Here is a 6,374-nt window from a genome sequence, read left to right on the forward strand (position 1 = left end):
AGGGGGATTCAGTTCAACTTCTTTGTCATTAGTTTCAGGTGCCTTTAGTAATTAATTCCCATCCCCTGCCAGGCCTGAGAGTTTGATAAATGGAGAGTTTGGAGCCAGGGTTACAGGTGAAAAGCTATAGACAGTCAGTCAGACAATGAAGCCCTGAGAAGCCAGGCACCCAGCATTCAAGCTCAAGGGAAGTTTTAGACTTGTAACTGGAACTGTGCTGTATTAGGACCGAAGCTAAACTTATCAAATATGTGTTATTCTACCTCTTGAAGTAAATATTCCTTTGTAAAAGCTAATCCAACTGGCTAAATGGAATTCAGGTGCAGGACGCCACCCCAGCCCCCTATATTTGATCAGTCCAGGATAGAGTCATTTGCAGAGAGCCCCATTCCTCTCTAAACCTGGGGGAGGGTGGAAATGTAACATACATAGCCTTCAGGCTGTGGTAGCCAGGGTCAATAGTGCTACATATTCTCCCCTTTTCGAATATCCTATGGTTCTCCCTAACTTTTCAGCTGAGAACTTTACTTGATTTCACTGAAAAATTTAAAGCCATTAGCTGAGAGCTCCCTCTCCTGCACTCCTTCTCATAACATGAAGGGCTTCTCTTTAGCAAGGAAAACTACTATATTCACAAGTGATCCCATTCCATCTTGTCTTCTGCAGTAGATTGCCCCCTCCATGAACCCTACCCTCTGACTTATCTTCAATCTCTTATCAACTGGTGAATTCTCTGCTTCCAAAAAACATGTCAATGTCCCTCCAGTCTCAAAAAACCCTCACTTGATCCACTCATCATCACCTCTATCTATTGTACCATATTTCTTCTTTTGCAGCTTAACTCCTCTAGAAGGCATCTATAATCAATGCCTTGACTTCTTTTCCTCTCATTCTCTTTTTAATTCTACAATCTGGCTTCATCATTTCAATCAAAACTTCTCTTTCCAAAGTTACCAATGATCTCTTACTTGCCAAACTTAATTACTTTTTCTTCAGTCCTCATTCTTCTTGATCTCGCTGTAGCCTTTGACACCATCAGTCACTCTCTTACCCTTGATACTTGGCTTCTCTCTAAGATTCTATGCAACAACTATTTCCTGATACTCTTCCTACCTCTTTGATTGCTCTTTCTCAATTTTCTTTGCTGAATTTTCATCCGGACTGTGCCCATAATCTGTAGGTATCACCCAATCTTTATCTTCAGCTCTTTTCTCTTCTCCCTCTATAAGATTTTGTTTGTTTGATTTCATTAGCTCCCATGGTTTCATTAATCATCTTTATTCTGATGATTCTCAGATTTACTTATCTAGACCTAACTTTTTTCCAAACCTCCAAACTTGCATCTCCAACTGCCAGTTAGATATCTCCAGCTGAATGTCCTGTAAAAATCAAAAACTCAACACAAAGTTGAGCTCATTATCTTTATGCACAAAACCTTCCCCTACTTCCATACTTCTCTATTACAATCAAAGGCACCTCCATTTTCCTAAAGGAGACTTGAAACCTAGGTGTCATCCTTGATTCCTCATTCTCACATCTGTTGCTAAGTCTTACCAATTTTACCTTCACGACATTTTTAAAATATGTCCCCTTCTCTCCTCTGACACTGCCACCACCCATAAAAGGACCTCATTACCTCACTCCTAAACTATTGCAATAATATACTAGTTGGTCTCCCTAATACATCTTTCCCGACTCTAGTCTGTCCTCCATTTAGCTGTCAAATTAATATAACTAAAATGCAGATGTGACCATGTCACTACCCAGCCAATCAACTCCAATGGTTGCCTGTCACCTCCATGATCAAATATAAAATCTTTTGTTTGTATTTAAGGCCTTTCACATCCTTCTTCCATTATATACATTTCCAATCTTCTTATACTTTCCTTTCTTTCTTTTTCTTTCTTTCTTTCTTTATGTATGCACGTATATATGTATGTATATAAGGTGGATTTTATTCTTTTTTAGATAATAGCTCCCAGAATCCTAGAAAATAGTTCCCAGGATTCACGGTCATAACTAGTTACCAAGATTTCACATCGTAAACAATTTCTACTGGGACAGTGTAGTGAGATATAAGATGAGATAATGGAAACATTTGAGTTATTTTGTAAACAGCATACTGTGCCTGTGTTACACTGATTCACCATTAAATAGCTAAAGTTAATATAAATTTGTGAGATTATTGCTAGCAAAATGCCTTCTTTTTGTGCTGCCCTGTAAATTAGGTGAGCACTGGCAAGTGGGAATTTGGGGAACATGCTAGCTGAACGCTGTGCAGACCTTGACCTGCCCCATCAAGGCTTGGGGGAAATGTGACAGTGTAATGCTGTGCTTGCCTCAATCGGCCCCCACTGAGACTTAGGAGGGAATGTTGTAAAAGCTGGAGCTGCTACTCTCTGAATAGTCTCACCCACCCCTGCAAGAAGATTAATTAGTGGATCCTGTAGGAGTTGGTGCTGTCATTATCAGGACCCTTTGAGAACAATAGAATAAAATAAATTATTTAACCCCTCATTGTGTCTCTGAAGCAACCTTCCTGTCCGCCTAGATCAAGAATGAACCCGCTAGAAGCTGGAGCCCGAAAGCTCCAATGTCTCCTGTCTTGCACTTTTTCTTTCTTTCTTTCCCTCCTTCCTTCTTTTTTTCTTTCTTTCCTTCCTTCCTTCCTTTTAGCTTTCTTTCTTTCCTTCCTTCCTTCCTTTTGCCTTTCTTTCTTTCTTTCTTTCTTTCTTTCTTTCTTTCTTTCTTTCTTTCTTCTTTCTTCTTTCTTTCTTTCTTTCTTTCTTTCCCTAGTCTTTAGTACAGTGCTTGGTACATAAAAAGTTGCTTAATAAATACTTATTGAGTAAGAATATATAGTGTATTGTTTTCTTCATGGCAACCCATGAAACAAAGGAAAACGCAAAATGATTCTATTTCTCCTCCCACAATGATATTGGAAGGAGGGGTGTAAAGGGGAAGAAAGGACTTTAAGAATCACACTGTTTGTAGAACATCTAAAAATGTTGACAATTAGTTCTCTAAATTTGATTAAATAAAATATATTAATATACCTGTTTTCATATCCCCTTCAAACAAGTATAATTCTCATTTTTGGCCATCTTTTCCAGTCTGATTGGTGTCAGATAGAACTTAATAGTTATTTTGATTTTTATCTATATTATCATTTATGATTTGGAACATTTATCATATTGTTGATAGCTTAAACTTTTTCTTGAGATTTTTATTCACATCTTTTGACCATTTATCCATTATGAAATGATTCTTTTTCTTAAAATACTTTATTCCATTCCCTATACATCTTTGAAATATGATTTTTATCAGAAAAAAATGGTATATAAATATTTCCCAGTTGTCTGTTTCCTTCAAATTTTAAGGAAATTGATTTTGTTTGTGCCAAAGTTTTCTATTTCTTATAATCAAAATCATCCATTTGATCTCTTCTAATACCTTCTATCCCCTATTGAGTCTCATATGTCTTCTATCCACAGTTTGAAAAGTATATCTTTCTCTGCTCCTCTAATTTGATTAGAATGTGACTTTTTATAACCAGCTATATTTCCCTTTGTTAAGGTAGAGAGGTCTGCTTCCAATGTGGAGAATGTACTGTCTGTCCCAAGCTTAGGGGGTTTGTACAGATGTTTTCAGAGATACTTCTAGGGACCTGTAAATTTTCAGTTCTTCCAAGGTGGTATGATAAGGGGCAAGGTGTTTACTCCTTTCCTGGCCTGTGCTCTGGTCTATGAGTGACCACAAGCACTCTTTTCTGTTTTGGAACTGTGAGGAGAATTTCCTCTCACCACCATTAAAAGCTCCACCAAGCCATCTCTCCTCCTTGCCCCAGGACTGCCCCTCAGGACTGTGACCCAGATACAAGCACAGGCAAAGCAAGAGATTCCTGCCTCAGCACTGGCAAAGAGGTCCCTGAAATCTCCCTCTGATCTGCCACCCAATTCCCCCCAGACTGTGGGTCAGAAGCTCAGGAGGCAGTCGCTGCCCCCAGGCTGCGCTTGGTAACTTGGGCTGAGACCTAGCTTTCTCTCAATGCAGAAACAGACTTTTCCCTCTGACCTTCTAAGTTGTCTTTGGTTTTCGAGGGTTGAGAGGTGTGGAAATTAGCACAGCTGCCTATGATTCAGTCCTCTGAGGGCTGCTCCAAGTTCACTGAGGCCTGCGTGTCTACACCAAACTGTGCTCCTTTCCCAGGCCAGCATGATATACCTTTCCAATCAACCATCCAGGTTGTCTTGGGCTGGAAATTTGTTTCACTTTGTCTTTTTGTGGGTTCTGCTGCTTTACAATTTGTTTAGACTCATTTTTTATAGGTATTTGGAGGGTTTGGGGGGAGAGCTCAGGCAAGTCACTGTTTCACTCCACCATCTTGGCTCGCCCCCCACCCCCCTCATCAGACAGTTTCAATGAGGATGAAAATTGCATCAAGTTCAACCCCTTCACTGCTGGTAAACTTGAAACTTGAAAAGGCCAAGATGGAAGGAGAATTGGTACATGACTTTTTGTTCCCAAATGATTGTGCACTCAATTCAGCCTCCAAGGCTGAGATGCAACATAGTATGGATCAATTCTCTCCTGCTTGTGCTGACTTTGGCTTGACAATTAACACCATAGAAAACAGAGGTTCTTCACCAGTCAACACTACACCATCCACATGTGGAACCATGAGTTACAGCAAATGCAGAAATTTTTAATGCTATGGAGAAGTTCACTTACCTTGGAAATATATTTTCCAGGGATGTCCACATAGATGATGAAGTTGATGTGTGCATTGCCAGAGCTAGCTCAGTGTTTGAGTTTTACTAATAATATACAGAAAACTTGATGGTTTCTGGGGGGTTATTTCATAGGCACTACTTTGCTGAAATTATTATTTCAATTCATTTTAGTTGAAATTCTAGAGTTATCTAAGAAGATAATCATTATCTAAAAAAAACAATAACGTAGGTTCACTTAAACTATTATAATTCATTTTTCTTGTGTTGTTTCTATTGCTAGAACTTCTAGTACTATATGAAACAGTAATGATGATCATTGACATTCTTGATTTACCCATGATTTTATTGGGAAAAGGCACTAGTGTTTGTCCATTGCATATTGTACTGGATCTTGGTTTCAGGTAGATATTAGGCAGATATTATTAGGTAGATAATATATTAAGGAAATGTCCTTTGATTCCTATACTTTTTGATGTTTTTAACTGAAATTAGTGTTATATTTTATCAATACTTTTTTCTATAAATATTGATCTTGCAATTTTAATTGTTTTGCTATTGCTATGGTTTATAGTTTTCCTAATATTAGACCAACTCTAGATTTCTGGGATAAATTCAAGTTGTAGTATATATATTATTTTAATGTGTTTTTCTAACTTCTTTGTGAATATTTCCTGCAATATGTTCTATTGATCTACATCAGATAAGTTGTTCTACCATTTTCCTTTTTCCTACTTTATCCTTCCCTAGTTTAGATATCAGGAGCATATTTAAATCATAAAAGGAGTTTAAGGTGAAACTTTATCTATTATAGCAAATATTTTATGTGATATTGGAATTAGTTAACCTAAACGCTTAATAGAATTCTCTTATAAACACATCTAAAATCATTTATGTCTTCTTCAATTATTTCCTAAGATTTGATCATTTAAATTCTCTGTTTTTACTGTTGTTCTGAGTATGTAATGGTGATTCCATTCACACACACACACACACACACAAATACACACAGATATATGTGTATTTGTAAATAAACATATGTATTTATCCATTTCATTTGTTTTTTGTTGTTATTAGTGCATAGTTGGGCAAAATAGATTTAATTTTCTCTTCATTTGTTGTGGATTCTCCTTTTTCATTTTTTAGATTGTTACTTTAATTTTCTGTTCTTTTTTCTTATCAGACTTTTCTTCTTTAATTTTTTAGAAAGGTATTTTTATCTCTCAAATCAATCAAGATTTCTTGCTTACAATTTTTCTCTTTTGATTTTTAAAATTTTTATAAGAGATTGCATGCTGATTATCTAGTTATTTTTAGTTCCAGGCCCAATTCATTAATTCTCTCTCCCTCTGTGTGTGTGTGTGTGTGTGTGTGTGTGTGTGTGTCTCTTTTCCTGTCTCTGAACTGTTACAAGATAAAGATTTTCACCTCAGGACTCATCTTTTTTTTCACCTTTTGCCTCATCCCTGAAATTTTGGTATGTTGTCTCACTGTTGTCATATTTAAATAAAATTATATATTGTTTGTGTGATTTGTTCTTTGATGTATTCTTCAGGATTAAATTACTTAGAATCCAATTAATTAATTAATTTTTTTTAGAAAAAAATATTTTGTTTAAAAGTCATTTCTTAAATATGATTTTAT

This window comes from Phascolarctos cinereus, unplaced genomic scaffold, assembly GCF_003287225.1.
Source record: "Phascolarctos cinereus isolate Bilbo 61053 unplaced genomic scaffold, phaCin_HiC Scaffold_5;HRSCAF=322, whole genome shotgun sequence".
Lineage (NCBI taxonomy): Eukaryota > Metazoa > Chordata > Mammalia > Diprotodontia > Phascolarctidae > Phascolarctos > Phascolarctos cinereus.